Source organism: Pithys albifrons, chromosome 20 (genome assembly GCF_047495875.1).
Source record: "Pithys albifrons albifrons isolate INPA30051 chromosome 20, PitAlb_v1, whole genome shotgun sequence".
NCBI classification, from domain to species: Eukaryota; Metazoa; Chordata; class Aves; order Passeriformes; family Thamnophilidae; genus Pithys; species Pithys albifrons.
The window spans coordinates 3,920,622-3,936,398 of NC_092477.1; the positions used below are offsets into that span (position 1 = coordinate 3,920,622).

At 54.8% G+C, this 15,777-nt stretch overlaps 1 pseudogene; it reads left to right on the forward strand.

Annotated features, from left to right (window-relative positions):
* The first annotated feature begins 7,062 nt into the window (after positions 1 to 7,062).
* On the forward strand, positions 7,063 to 7,973 carry LOC139681361 (P2Y purinoceptor 4-like; annotated as a pseudogene).
* Positions 7,974 to 15,777: the final 7,804 nt, after the last annotated feature.

The following is a 15,777-nucleotide window of genomic DNA, read 5'->3' on the forward strand; positions in this document are numbered from 1 at the left end:
GGTTCCTGTCATCATTTCAGGAGCGTGGGAGGGGCTCAGCCCTGACACCCTGAACATCAGGAGCTGCAGCAGGACCTGCACTGGTCCTTCTCTTAGGAGCAGTGGTGGTGAACCAAAATTCCCTGTCCTTTTTGGAGTCTCCCTGGGATGCAGAAGCTGTGCTCCAGCTCTGTCCCATACCAGTAACCATGTCCTGCTTTGCTCCTCCACAGCAGCACCACCAGATCCAGCCCCTCCAGCTTCTCCAGGCCCCTGGTGCACTCTGTGCGCAGGGAGAGGTACAGGGACTGGAGGAAACCGGGAAGGATCGTCCGGAAAGCGTGAGGATGGACCTGCTGGGAGCTGGGCAGAGACTGCAGGGCCAGAGGAGCCCTCCCTTGGGGGGCTGCACTGCTCCCCTCCCCACCCAGCAGCACCTGCAGCCAGCAGCTTCCCTCACTGAGAAGGAATGAGCCCCTTCCTGCTGGGAACTCACGGTGAGGAGCCGTGGTGGAGACACCTGAGCAGCAGCAGCATCACCTGAGGTGGGACTTCTGCACCTGAGGTGGGACTTCTGCACCTGAGGTGGGACTTCTGCACCCAGCACAGTGAAGTCACTTCTTTTCTCAAGGGGTTGAGTGGATGATTTCCTGGGGCAAGAATGAAATTTGCTCCTGCGTGAGCAGCCTCTGAATGGTTTCAGCCTCCCCTCCTCCTCCTCCTCCTCCTCCTCCTCCTCCTCCAGGACTGTGTGGCCACTAAGCAGCACTTCCCAAAAGGACTGGGAAATCTTTGGTGTCCAGTTTGTCACCTCTCCCAGGAGGACCTGCCTCCACTGGGACACCCACAAGTCATGGCACTTTGGGAATGTTTAAAGCTCATGCACTGAGAGTCTGTACATTTTTTTCTGCCTTGTTCAATGAGTTACCTCGAGGTGGAAGGGGGGAAATGCCTTGAGCCAGTGACTCAGAGTTCTGCCACCAAATGCAATTTCCTGCAACCACCTCGTAATTAGCTTTCTTTGGAGCATTCCCAGCAGTGGAGCCAAATAAATATAAGAGCCACTTTCTAATGAGCAGATAGATGGGGAAGGAAGACAATATTGCTCTTTTTGAGCCTGTAGTTTAGGCATAAGATTAACTTCTAAAGGCAGTGGTGGGCAGGATGGGAATGGGGGAGCACTGGAGGGATTCTGACACTGGGCTCTGACAGCAGCTGCCCATGGCAAAACTGCTCCTTATTTACTGAACATAATGTTTGGCTCAAACACAGCCTGTTTTGCTCGTTGCCAGCCATTTATAAGCCTGACTCAGGCTCACAGATGCATTACCCAGAAGCAGACAGGGAAGGGAGTTGGAATAGATTATGCATTCATTATCCAGAAGAAGCCACCAGATACATTTGCACATTTGTCTGCTGCTCAGTTGTTTGCAAATTGCTGCTGTGGGTTGACACTGTGTTTGTTCAGCCACCCAGGGCTGGAGGCACCTGGGCTGAGCTTGAGCCTGAGCTCAGCACCCAGACCCTGGTGCTGCAAAGAGGGGAATGTGAGGAGGTGTGATGTGACTCCTCCAAAATTAAACATCACAAGGAAGCTGCCTGAATTGTGCTCTTGAAGTTCCCAATCCTCTGTCCCAAGCTGGATAAGTAACTTGGCTGTAAACCTCTACTTTCACCTGGAGGAGATGAGGTTTCTACCTTGAAGTTCATGCCTTGTGTTTAGAAAAAGGAGAAAGAAGTAGCAGTTACTGTTTTCTGCACATTTCAAAGCAGAAAGTTGTGCCTCAGCTCTGTGACACTGTGGCTGTTCCCCAGAGGCCTCCACGGCCTGTCCCCATCCATGAGGTGACAGAGAGAGATGGAGAAGGTGTCAGGAGGAAAAACATTCAGGGAGTGTTTCTGGGTGCTGAGGGGCTTTGCTTCCCTGGAGCTGAGTGTGTGTGATGGGGATGTGCAGCTGGGTGTTCTCCCTGCTCTTCTGCAAGAGCCTGGGTGAGTTTGCTGGGAAAAGGGTTTAAATGAAATACTGCAGTGCACAGGATGGGTCTGGCCTCTTTGCACACACTGGGCTGCCCCCTCAGTGGGACAGACAGACCTGAGCAGGGACAGATGGACCTGCCCAGGCAGGCAGGTGCATCCTTAAGGAAGGGTGAAGGGCCAGGACTGCCAGACAGTGCTGATCACACGCTGGATTTATCCCTGGAAAGAACATCATATTTGCTTCCAATAAACTCTTTTCCACACGTGGTGTTCAGATTGTCCTCAATCAGCCCTGGCTTCTCCCTGCTGGTTTGGCTTCCCCAGCTGGAACCTGCTGCTCTAAGGGGTGATCCAGTGTGGCTAAAAGCATCTCTCATGCTGGATTTACAGCACAAATGGTTTTTTCCTCCTCCTTCATGCAGAGGAACCCCTGGCTGCCAGCCAGGGCCTTGTTTTGGATGGTTGTGGGTTTGCTTTGTTCTTTTGCAAATATTCAAGAGGCTCTGTTGGAGAAAGTCCTGCCCAAGGAACATGCCTTGTGGTGGGAGCTGATGGTGGTGGAGAGCTTGGCACCCACCAGCCTTCAGTGGACCCCCAGAACCCAGACCCTGCTGGGGCTCCTCTTCACGTTGGTCTTGCACAATGGACTGGGTTGACTGAAGGTCCAGGGTGAGGGGACACAGCCAAGAGTGGCCAATGTGCACTTTGCTGAGGTGACTCCAGTCCCTGGGGGTTTGGCTCTCACTCTGTGCACCTTCACCCATCACACCCTTGGGCACACATTTGTGCCCTTTGCAGGGGAGGTGGGTGGTTTCCTCCTCAGGAAGAGCAGGGCTGTGACATCATGACACACAGAAAGACTCCAGGCAGGAATTCCCAAGAAGACACTCCATGTGCCATAACCAGCAATAACTCCCAGGCACTCAGCAATAGGACAAGGGGGCACGATGGGCTCAAGCTCTGCCAGGGGAAATTGAAGTTGGAGAGCAGAAAGAAATTCTTTGCAGAGAGAGTGCTCAGGCATTGGAATGGGCTGCCCAGAGAGGGGGTGGATTCCCCATCCCTGGAGGTTTTTCAGCTGAGCTTGGCCGTGGCACTGAGTGCCATGATCTGGTAAAGGGACTGGAGTTGGCCCAAGGGTTGGACTTGATGATCTCAGAGGTCTTTTCCAACCCAATCCATTCTAGGATTCTATGATTCTATAGGGCTTCTCTGAGATGTTCAGCTGATCTCTGGTGTGTTGCCTCCAGGACTGTTGTGGTCCAAGCCCAACCTGTGAAACCCACTGGCACCACCCCCTGCCTTCCTAAGGCAGGACACATCCAAAATTGAGATTGAAAGCCCAGAGGGTGAAGTCACAATGCTCCATTCCCATTAACTCTTTGGGACCTGATGGAAACAGTCCCTGCAGGAAAGTTCACCCATGGGTGGTCAAAACTCAATGCTTCAAAGCCTCCCTGGATGCTCCTGTGAGCTTTGGGGTGACCAGAGGGTTTACTGACTCACTGTGGGAGAGCTGCAAACTGAATTTCAAGCTAAAAAGGAAGTTTCTAAATGTGGTTCCGTGAACAGCCCACAGAGACTATTCTGAGCAGAGCCAGCAGCCCCCACATCCTCCTGCCCCAGGGTGTCATCTCCTGAAGCCACATGAGGTGACTTCCCACCATGGAGCACTCGAAGCTTCACTGAGGATCTGAGGTGAGAGGCATCCAAAAACTGCTGGTTCATGTGGTTTTTTAGGTTTTTTGGGGTGTTTGTCTTCTTGTGTAATAAATATCACAGCTCAGAGCAGCAGCTGTGCTGGTTTTGTGTCAGAGTTATCAGAGAATCATAGAATCAACTGGGTTGGAAAAGACCTCCGAGATCATCAAGTCCAACCCTTGGTCCAACTCCAGTCCCTTTACCAGATCATGGCACTCAGTGCCACGGCCAAGCTCAGCTGAAAAACCTCCAGGGATGGGGAATCCACCCCCTCTCTGGGCAGCCCATTCCAATGCCTGAGCACTCTCTCTGCAAAGAATTTCTTCCTGATATCCAACCTAAATCTCCCCTGGCAGAGCTTGAGCCCCCCTTGTCCTACTGTTGGTTGCCTAAGAGAGAAGACCAATCCCCACCTGGGTACAACATCCTTTCAGGGAGTTGTAGAGAGTGATAAGAGTCACAGAATCCTAGAATCAATTGGGTTGGAAAAGCCCTCTGAGATCATCAAGTCCAACCCTTGGTCCAACTCCAGTCCCTTTACCAGATCATGGCACTCAGTGCCATGGCCAAGCTCAGCTGAAAAACCTCCAGGGATGGGGAATCCACCCCCTCTCTGGGCAGCCCATTCCAATGCCTGAGCACTCTCTCTGCAAAGAAGTTTTTTCTGATCTCCAACTTCAATTTCCCCTGGCAGAGCTTGAGCCCATCGTGCCCCCTTGTCCTATTGCTGAGTGCCTGGGAGAAGAGACCAACCCCCAAACCCTCTGGGGGTCTCCTTTTGCCTGGGAAAGAAGCAGGAAAACAGTTTCATAAATCCCCATTTTCTGACCTGCAGAATGATGCTCGTTTGGAGCATTTCTGTGCCTTGGGGTCACACCTGCCCATGCCCAGCTCCTGATCCCACCAACCTGCAGCTTCTACTGAGCCAAAAGAGCAACCAGCACCCAAACCTGCTGGATTGAAAAGCTGCAGCTGAGACCTCAGGCTGGTCAAATGGGGGAGCTACAACCCCCTTGGTGTCACACCCTGCCTTTGAGGTCACACATGATTAGTGAGTCCCTGCAGTAGCTGCAAATCCACTGCCTGCCCAGCTCAGCCCGCCCAGCTGTGCTCACCCTCCCGCAGCTGCTCCAGGGGTTTGGGGAGTGATGTCAGCCCAGCCCTGCTGAGCTCTGCACCCCTCGATGCTCCTGCTGGGGCTGGACCCTGCTCTCTGTGCCTGGGGGGGTCCAGCAACCAGTTCACTTCATCCTTGACTTGTCTGTGCTCCACTCTCCAGCACCTCCCGACCTTCCCCCCATGGAATCAACCTCAGAGCCTCCTGCTTTTGGAGGATCCTGAGCAAAAGCCAACTGTTCTCACCAATCAGCTGCCTGTAGGTCTCTGAGCTGGTAGAGTTTCACCACCAAGTTCTCCTTTCCACCACCATCCAGCCAGGGGGGGGTCACGGGACCCTCCTGGTGCCCATCAGTCCTTCCCTGGTGATCTGAAGGAGCTCAGAGGCTTCTGCTGCTCTGACCCTCGTGGCAGGACAGGGTAAGTCCCCCTGTGGCTGTGAGAGAGGTTTAATTTGTGTTATTGTAGCAGGAATCAGTTTTCTAAAGGCAAAGCTCTCGGTGGGTGACCCCACATGATGCTGTTGGGTTTGGAAGGGCTGAGAGGGGGTTTGATATATAAAGGGCAAGAAAATCCCTGTCATGCCCAGAGCTGGGGGGCTGGGGATGGATCCTGATTCCTCCCTTTCACATCCAGATGAGCATCACAGGCTGGTTTGGGTTGGAAGGGACCTTAAAGCTCATCCAGTCCCACCCCTGCCATGGGCAGGGACACCTCCCACCAGTCCAGGTTGCTTCAATCCCCATCCAGCTTGGCCTTGGACACTTCCAAGGATTTCTCCTGCTGTTCTCCAGGCAAGTTTCTGGCTAATGGCTTGTGTGATTCACCTTCAATTTAAATGAAAATGAACTTATTTCTCCCTCCTTTTCTTTGTTATGTTAAAGCACATTCCAAATTCTGGAATAATTTCTGTGTGTTTTCTTCTTAGTGCTCAAAATCCTTCCCCTCACTCAGAGTACAAATCCTCTTCCATTAAGAAATTATTGCATGTATTAAATCTTGTTTTCTACAGAGTGAGCATCAAACCCAGGCTGTGGCTACTGGGGGGGGGGTGGGTGGGGAAATAAAGCCCATGACCTGGGGATTTCTGTCCCCCTGAGCTGGTTGTTGGCACTGCAGTGGTTCTGGTTTGGGTAAAAAAGGGTTGGTTGGCAGTGTGGCTGCTCTCTGCAGTGGGGTGGAATTCCTGCAGCTTTGGGGGTGATGATGCCAGAAAGCAGCAAACAAACAGTATCAGAAAGTCTTTAATTTAGAAATGTTCATTTTTGGAAAAATAATGAAAGACTGAGGAAAGCAAACATTCAATATCTGCTTTAGCTCTCTCTGTCTTAGAAGCCACTGCCCTTTCCTGAGGGCTTGGCAAATAATAATCAGCATTCCCTGATCCCCTGGTCAGGCTCCCAAACTCACCAAAGTGGGGGTTAAAGCCCAGATTAAGGACTTGAGACCCTGTTTCACCCAGGCCTGGGAAGTTCCTGGTGAGGACAAAACCCCTCCTGAGCTGTCCAAGACACCCCAGGGCACCCGGGAAGGGGCAGCTCATTGCAGTGTCTCTGGCTGACTGGAGATGCCTCTGCCTGAAAACACAGAGCTGTGAAAATGCCTTCAGGCCTGTTCCCTCCCTGGAGTGTGTCCCCCACCCCTGGGGATGTGCTGCAGAGCTGTGGCTGCAGCAGGACAGGCTCAAGCACCATCACACAGAGCCCTGTCCCAAATGCCCTGAGCGTTGTGGGCAGATGGCACATGGTGACACCCCAGAGGCAGAGCCAGCAGTGACTGGCACAAAAGCCAGGCTGGAAATCCAAGTGTCTCATTTCAGGGTCATCCCCAGAGGGATGTGAGGCTGCCAAAAGGCCAGGGAGGTGTTTTAGTGCTGGTGAGACACCAGTGGGCTGCTGGAAAGCTGCTGCTCAAAAGGGCCAGGCTGGGAGCCCACCTGGCAGAGCTCAGGGCTGCCCTGACAGCCTCACTCCTCATCCCACTGTGGTGCTGCCAACAGGAGCCTGGCACCACATGGAACCCCATTGTGGGGTGATTGCCCTGATCACCTCGTGGTGATGGTTTAGGGGGAACACCTCAGTCCCTGGAGGGGCTCTCAGGAACCACTGTCAGGGGAAAAAGTCTCCAGTGGCTCCCTGAAAGTGTGTAAGTCATATTGGTGGGATTACTGAAGAATGGAGTGTTATGGAAATGCCATGGCCCTTCTTGGCCACCCCCTGTGACACCCTGGGGAGACTCAGGGAGCCCTCAGGCATCTGCCTGTCACCCCCAAAATAAAAACTCCCTGTTGCTCCACTCACAATTTCCCACCTCAGCCTCAGCACCCACTGACCATTTGGGCAGTTTCTCTGCCAGTTCAAGTCTTTCTGTAGAGCAGCATCTGCTTCCAGATGTCCATCTGCATCCAGCAGTACTTTGTTGTTGTACAGCACAACAGCAAGACCCTCTGGAAGAAAAGGAACTTCTGGAGAAATCTGTGCTTGTCCATCTGGCTCACCCTCTTTGTCCCAGGGCTGAATTTCTTCTTTCTCCTCAAGACTTCAGGCTCAGTGAAATGCCTAAATATTCATCTAGTTTCTCCTTCTACACCAGTTGTTCTGGATTTGCTCCCTTTCCTCCTGTCCTTTGCTATTTCCCTGACTTGTGGAGCTCTGCTGGGAGCTGCCACTGCTGAAGCTCCACAGGCAGCAGAGGAAGAGCAGATCTCTGCAGGCAATAACAGCATCTCTGGTGGGTTTTGTGATCTGCTTTGGCCTCCTACACATCTGCAGGACCACTGGCATCCTTGTGAAGTCCTGTGGCATGTCTTGGCACCTCTTGCACCAAGGAGAAGTTGTCTGCAACATCAGCTGGGTGTTGCCCATGGCAAACACCTGCCTGGATCCCTGATTTGTGTGTTTGTTAATGACAACTCCAAGGGAACATTTCTGACTCATTGTGCAAATGTTGGGGCACCAAGTGAGTGTGAAAGGTCCAGGAGCCACCCAGGACATTCCTGGGAGATCCCATGGGGTGGCTGATCCAGACCCTGAGCTTGTCCCTCTTGTTGTGTCCCAGGTTCCCAGTGGTGGCAGCGCTGCAGGAGTTTGGGGGTTCTGTGTGTTCCTCCAGTGCTGTGGAGGGTTGTTCCTGTGGGCAGGGACTCCCTGGGCTGTAAGGAAGCTCTGAGTGGGCACCACTCCTGCCAGTACTGGTGACTGGGTCTCCAAATGTGGTTTTTTTACACTGCTGAAGTGGCACAAGGGGGAGGAAGGGGAAGAATTCACAACAGCTGCCATGAGTCATGAGAAGGTCCTGTGAAAATTGCTTGGCCATGAGTGCTTTGTGTTTCTTCTTCTGCATCAGGAGCAGGGGCTGTGCAGGTGAGTCCAGCACCACAACACAGGGGTAACAACCCATCTGCAGGCCCCTTGGTGTCCTTTGGCCACCCAGAACCCAGCAGGTCATGTTGTAGTGACACAAACTGTGGGAAAGAAGAGAATAAAATGACTGTAGGGCAGGAGTCAGAGAGGGGAGATGCTCCTCTTGGATGTTCAGGGTTTATTTTTAGGTTCTGCTGTAAACTTACTCTGTGAGCATGACACAGGACCCATGTTTCACTTCTCCATCCCTCAGATCACTTGAAATTGTCCTTCCCCTTTCTGTCTTGCCTCTTCCAATGGAAAAGTTGCAGTTAACAAAGTGACTGTGATTTGTTTTTTGTATCAGCAAAGCCAGGCACAGGGACCGGGGTTTTCTCTGGGATTTCTGAGAAACAGTAAGTGCTGCTGGGAGAGAAGGAGAGAAAGAGAGTCCTCATCTCCTAAGAGGAGCTGGAGGCAGGATTTTCATCAAGGTTTTTGTTCCCAGTGCTCAGTTCACTTTGGGTTTGGATGTCGTGGCTACTGGATGTGCCTCTGTGGCCACAGCCCGAGCTGGCAGAGCACACCTGGGCTGCCAGAGGTGCCCTCAGGGCAGGTGGGGTGGGTGCCCACCTGTGGGGAGGGTGCAGGGACCTCCCCCAGCACCAGAGCAGGGGCTGGGAGGGTGAGGAGGTGCAGGAAGGTGGCCTGCAGGGGTCTGCTCTGATGTAACCCTACAGACAACCCGTTTATCTCAGAAATCAGCACCAAGGGCAGGGCAGAAGTGACAGAGAGACTCATTTCCTAATTTGGCTTATCTCCCCTGATTAATTCCTCCATTAATCCCTGCCTGCCTCGCTGGGGTTGCTGTGAAGCTTAATGGGATTTGTGTCTCTCATGCCCCTGGCAAGCTCAGAGGAAAGGTGTTCCCTGCTGTTGGAACACTCTTGTTGGATAAATCCTGATGCCAAAGCCAGGCAGCTCCAGAGCCCTGCCCAAGGCACGTGGGTGGCACAAACCAGCACCTTGGCTTTGGGCTCTTACCTGGAGCAGCAAATACTTTTGTGTTAGTGATTTGATGCACAAATAAAGGGATGTTTGTGTATGTCTGTGGGAAAGGTGACTGTCCCTGTCCCCTCACAGCTCAGCAAAGAGATGAAGCTTCATATTTCAGCTGAGCAAGTGATGGGGAAGAACTGAACCAGGATAATCCCTTTTTATTCCACCAGGGAGCATAACTCTAATGATTTGGATGGTAAACACTTCTGCAGGTCAGCATTCATCTTTTTGGTCTTAACTGACTGTCCATTAGTGAGTCCCTCTGGACAAACAACTGTGAAACCCAGAGCTGTTTGGGCAAGCACAGGAAGGGCAAATAACCAGGAATTAAAATGTATCTGCAGTCCTGCAAGTGAGTGTAGCTCCATTGAACCCCCAAACCAATCTCTCACCAACCTCTCCTCAGCTTCAGCACTTACTCAGTATTTGACAGCTCCAGTAAAATCATTCCATTCCAGACATGTTTGATCTAAAGGAACTTTTGGGAATATGGTTCTTTTTCACATCCTATGAGGAAAATGGTTTTTAAGCTTGTAATATTTGAAGGTGATTTTCTTGTGAGATGAATTTCTGTGCTTGTAAGGAGCATGACCATCCCATTCCTTGGTCAGTAACCAGTAACTATTCCTTGGGCAATGCACCTTCTCACTGCTGTTCAGGCACCATGAGCATGTCCTACCCTAGAGGAGAGCTCAGAGTTGCTGCAGAAAGTCACACTTTGGGTGCACACACCCCATTCTGCACATTCCCTGCTTTTCCCACAGCCCTCCCTGCCCAGGAAACATCCCCCTGTTTGCATATTAACAAACTGCTGGGCGGTGACTGGGAGGTTCCTCATGATATCAGAGCTCTCCTGTCTGCAGTGGTCACCCATGGCAGGGAGGGAGGGAGGGAGAGAGGGAGAGAGGGAGGACTCCTGGTGCTGCTGGGGTTGGGAGAGCCCCAAGCAGGGCTGAGGGTTGATGTCAGCAGTTCTTCAGCAGTGCCAGCCTGGTGTGTGGGCAGAGCTTTGTGCTGGCAAAGCCTCTCACCCAGCAGGAACGAGGGCCACTTACCCACATTTTTAGGTGGTGACTGGCAAAGGTGTTTCCTGTTTATGAGCTGGCAAAGCCTCAGCACAGAGTGGGTGAAGGTGCCCTGCCAGCGCTGGGCTCGTCCCCCTCTGATGGCACAGACTGGGCTCTGCCTTGGCTTGGTGCTGCTGGGAAAGGTTTATTCCTCTTCCACAGAGCTGTGGAGGGGGGGAGTGACCTCAAGAAGTCCAAAATCCCTCCTCAAGCAGAGTCACATGGAGAGGGTTATTCCAGATGGCTTTGGAGCATCTTCAGGGATGGAGCGTCACCTCCCTCAACCCACTTTGTCTAAGGCAGCCCAAGGTGGCATCACCCTCTTCAGGGTGCACTGGTGGCCCATGTTCAGGTTGGGGACCACCAGGATCCAGCTGCTTTGAATATATTGGTGGTTGGGTTTTTTCCTGGGGCAGGACTTAGCACTTCTCCTTGGTGAACTTCAGGAGGTTCCTGCCAGCCCTTCCCCAGCCTGTCCAGGTCCCTCTGGGTGGCAGCACGACCCTCTGGCACATCAGCCATTCCTCCCATCAGCAAAAATTGTTGAGCCTGCACTGTGTCCCATCATCCAGATCACTGAGGGAGATGTTCAACCTGGGGTTTCTAGGACTGACCCCTGGGTGCACAACCAGTCACTGTCCACCAGCCAGACTTTGTGCCACCCATCACCAGCCAGTTTTCAATCCACTTCACTCTGCTCCTCCAGCCACAAGAGTGAGGGTTCCAAATCACCAAACCAGCTTTGCAGTGGGGCAGGGGATGAGCTGCATGTTCAAGTTTGGTTTTGCACCCAAAACAGCTGGAAAATGGATGTGGGAAAACCTTCAGTCAGTCATCAGAGGTGACGTGCAGGGAGTGGTGGTTGGACACTGAAAGGACCTGCCAACCAGGACCTTGGTGGCTTTTCCTGCTCCAAACTCAAACAAAAGCAGTTTTCAAAGCTCCTGTCCTGGCAGCAGGCTGCCTGAGCCTGCCAGCACCTCCAGGGCTGCTGCTGCTGGAGGGTAAATATTTACAGGATGGATTAGTGTGAAAAGGTGCCTTTGAATGTCCCAGGCAGCTCTTTTGGTCGAACCTCCCCCACCTTCATTAGAACCTGCCCCACACACCGAGCTGGCTCATGGCACCTGCTGGGCTCAGTGCCCCCAAAACTCACCAAAACCAACCCAAACCCACTTCTGCTGGCAAAGGAGGACTCACTGCCTGCTTTGCACCTCAGTTTCTACCCAGAAGGTGACAATGTTTATTTGCTCCCCAACACTTCACTGCCCCAGAACAAGTGCCAGCCTTTCCCAGCCCAGCTGAACAAAAGCTTGGCCAAAAACCCCAGTGCCAGTCACTATCCTGAGACTGGCACACAGGTCTCTGGGGCATCATCACAGGGCAGGGCCCTGCTGCTTCTTGCCTGCACCAAGGGGCAGCTCAGGGCATGCCATGCCCAAGGCCAGCACTGTGATCCCTGCTTGGTCCTGGCACAGCTGGAGCAAACACAGGTTGTGCCTGTGGAAAGGGAAGTCAGAGGATCAGCTGCAGCTTTGTCTGTGCCCAGAGGGAGAAATTCCTCTGCCTAAGGAGAAAATAAAGAAATGGGGTTTTGTAACCACTCCGAGGAGGTGGAGAGGAGTGAAGGCCAAGCTGGCACCGTGTGACTCCCAGGGCTCTGTTTGGTGCCATCTGCTCAGGAGGGCACGGACCAGCCAGGGGAAATCAGCTCAGAGACCATCAGAGAAGCACCCCCAGGGCCTCGTTGTGCTGTGCCCCAGGTCCCTTCCCTGCCCTCAGCTGCTGGAGGTTGGCACTGAGGGTGGGGAGATGGGTGAGGTGTTTCTCCCTCTGCTTTGGGAAACTTTGGGGCTTGGGGGTGCTTATCCCATCCCAGGCCTTTCCCCACATCCAAGGGCAGCATCAAAGCCCCATCCCAGTGCTGGGGAAGGTGTGGGTGAGGGGCAGAGGGTGATCATTGCCTGCAGGTGGAGGTGGGAGGTGCCCAGGGGCACTGAGCCCCATGGGGAGGGAGCAGCCTCGGCCAGCCCAGGGATGTTGCCTGGAGCTGAGGGACCCTTGTTGGGAGCACCAGGACCTGCCTGCTAGGGGCCAAACATGGTGTTATTTTGGCTTTCTGCAGAGGTGGGAGGTGGGGGAGGGTCCCAGAGGGTGTCTGTTGGGCAGCAGTGCCCAGGGCACTGTCCCTGTCCCAGCAGTGGCTCCAGGGGATGGCTGAGCTCCCAGGGCCACCCAGCCCAACCCACAGCCAGGGGATGGTCCTTGGCTTTCAGCCTCCATTTCTTTGCCAGATCCACTCTCAGGAGGAAGCTGCTGAGGCCACCAGGGGTGGGAAGTGGATGGCACCTGGTGAGGGACCAAGAGGAGGGTCCCTGCAGGGCTCCCCTTCCCCTCTGGCCTCGCAGCTGATGCTGAAACTTCTCTCCTTTCCCTCTGGCCACTGATGCTGCTCCTGGGCTGGTGTTTGGCCATGGGCAGGACATTCTGTTGCCCACCCTGCAAGTGCTGAGGAGCAAACTGGGACACAGCAAAGCCTCTTGCCTGGGCTGGGGCATCCCTGCCATGTCCCTGCCCCCAGGACTGTGGGTTTCACCCATGGGCAGTGAACCCCTTTGTCTTAGGGGCTGCTTTAGTGCCACCAGCAATTCTTGCCTTTGCAGCATGGAAAACCAGGAATGGCTTTCCTGAGGATGCAATGGGATGGATGGATGGATCCTCAGGCAGAAAGGCTGAAGTCTTTGAGGCTGAGTCAGGATGGCCCTGGCTTTGGGGGAGGGAGGCTGCCCCAGGCTGGGTGCTGTGAGGAGATGTGGCCCTTCCATGCTCATCCAGAGCTGCTCCTGTTGTGCTCCTGGGGGGGTTCTTGTCCCCCAAAGCCCCCCATGGGCTGAAGCAGGAGATGGAGCAGCTGGAGAAGGCTCAGCAGGGGGACTGTGTGTGCAGGAATGGGGGTCAGCTCTGGCTGAAGGGGGCAGAGAAACATCCCCAGGGTTTGCCCAGAGCTGCAACAGCTTCTCTGTCCCACAGGACACTAAATTTGACTTTGCTTTGTGACTGTTCCTGCTCTGATTTGTCTTGTGGCCACCTGAGCCTTCAGCCAGGAGGGCAGCAGAGCCTCCAGTGGCACCCTGGGCACGAGTGAAGTGACACTTGTGATTAGACTGAACGGCCCCTCAGGGAGCACTGCTGGTTCCAGACCTCTTTGTGTTCATTACCAAGGGGTAATTAGCGACTTTGCAGCCTCGTGAGGGTGGAGGAGGGGGTTGATTTCAGGTGTGAGAGCCTTGCCCCGGCTGTTGGAAGCAGCACAAGAGCCACCAGCCTGAGAGATGCCAGGGGAGAGGGGCAGCAGAGACAAACCTCTTCTTGCAAGGGGATTTCACTGGCAAATTTTGGGAAGCTGAAGAGAGAGGAGAAAGATGCTGGAGGGATGTTTTACCCCCTCCTGAGGAGTAAAACAAGGAAAAGGGATGGGGCTGCAGAGGGGGAGGGGTGGCACAGGGTAATGGCTTGGATGGGCTAAGGATGGCTGTGCCACCTGCTCCAGGGTTTGGGAACCCCTGCCAGGGAGCGGCTCTGGATGTGCTGGGGTGTCTCCAGCCAGGCTGGGGGGTTGGAGCCTTGCTGGAAACCCAGATTTGGGGGTGCAGAGGGGGCTGCTGTGCATGGCTGGGGCTGCTCAGGGCTCTCCTCCCTTGTGCCACCAGCTTGGCATTCTGGGTTTGGCCACTGACTGGGTAAGGAGGGGAAAATCCACAGGCTCTGGGATGCCCCTGGTCATGCTGGGCAGCAAAGGGGGCAGGGGGTGCTGGGGGGCTGCAGCACCAGCTGCCCCCAGAGCAGTGCTGGGACAGCCCCAAGGTTTGGGCAGTGGCAGAAGCTGCTTTTGGGTCTCAGTGGTGCCTGGAGAGGGATCATGTTGGGGATGAGCACCCAGGTGGGGACAGATGTTGTTGCTGCTGCAGAAAAGCAAACCTGCATCAACCTCATCTCTGGGAAGGGGCTCAGAGCTGATGTGGATGAGGATGTTCTGCTGAAGAGCAAAAGGAATTCCTTTTGAGGGCAATCCACTTCTAAAAGGGGTTAAACAAGGCCAAAATTCAGTGCTAAGTGAGTGTCTTCCCCCTGAACAACAGAGTTGTTGGTTTAAATTCACATTAAACCCCCCCTACCAGGGGCTTCTGGTTTTCTGTGTGTAGGATCTGAATGGAGTTACAGGCTCTGAAGTTCAAACCCCACCACCCAAAGCACTCAAGTGCACCCAACTGCTCCTCTCTGTGTTAACTGGCCAGATTTTGCATTTCCTTTATGCAAGGCCTGCAATAAGCTTGGCAGCAAAGTGGTTTTCTTTAAAAAACAAATCCTTTGCCCCCCAAAATCCCTGCCCATGTGCACTAGTGGTCTCAGCCACAACACAGCAGGCAGCCTTGTGCTGTGTACACTCTCCAGGCAGCCTTGTGCTGTGTACCCAGGGCCAAATCCTGCTGCAAAACTGCTTTAAAAGGCCTTCATGAATTTTTTGCACCCCCTCCTCCCCCTGTTTTGAAGTTCCAGCTCCTGAGATCGTGTGATTGCAAGGGGATGGCATTGCTTGTGCTGCTTTGGGGTAAGCACTGACACAACAAAAACCACCAACCAAGAGTTTTCCTTGGAAATAAAACCCCCTCCTGACTCGGACAGACAGCGTGGCCCTGGTCAGAACAGCAGCAGGGAGGGCTCGGGGGCAGCAGGGGGGGCTCGGGGGCAGGAGGGAGGGCTGGGGGCATCAGGGAGGGCTCGGGGGCAGCAGGGAGGGCTCGGGGGCAGCAGGGAGGGCTCAGAGCAGCAGGGAGGGCTCAGGGCAGCAGGGAGGGCTGAGGGGCAGCAGGGAGGGCTCGGGGGCAGCAGGGAGGGCTCGGGGGCAGCAGGGAGGGCTCGGGGGCAGCAGGGAGGGCTCGGGGGCAGCAGGGAGGGCTCGGGGCCAGCAGGGAGGGCTGAGGGGCAGCAGGGAGGGCTGAGGGGCAGCAGGGAGGGCTGAGGGGCAGCAGGGAGGGCTGAGGGGCAGCAGGTAGGGCTCAGAGCAGCAGGGAGGGCTCAGAGCAGCAGAGAGGGCTCGGGGGCGTCAGGGAGGGCTCAGAGCAGCAGAGAGGGCTCGGGGGCGTCAGGGAGGGCTAGGGGGCAGCAGGGTGGGCTCAGGGGCAGCAGGGAGGGCTTGGGGCAGCAGGGAGGGCTTGGGGCAGCAGGGTGGGCTCAGGGGCAGCAGGGTGGGCTTGGGGCAGCAGGGAGGGCTTGGGGCAGCAGGGTGGGCTCAGGGGCAGCAGGGAAAGCTTGGGGCAGCAGGGAGGGCTTGGGGCAGCAGGGAGGGCTCGGGGGCAGCAGGGAGGGCTCGGGGGCAGCAGGGAGGGCTCGGGGGCAGCAGGGAGGGCTCGGGGGCAGCAGGGAGAGCTCGGGGGCATCAGGGAGGGCTCAGAGCAGCAGGGAGGGCTCGGGGGCGTCAGGGAGGGCTCGGGGGCATCAGGGAGGGCTCAGAGCAGCAGGGAGGGCTCGGGGGC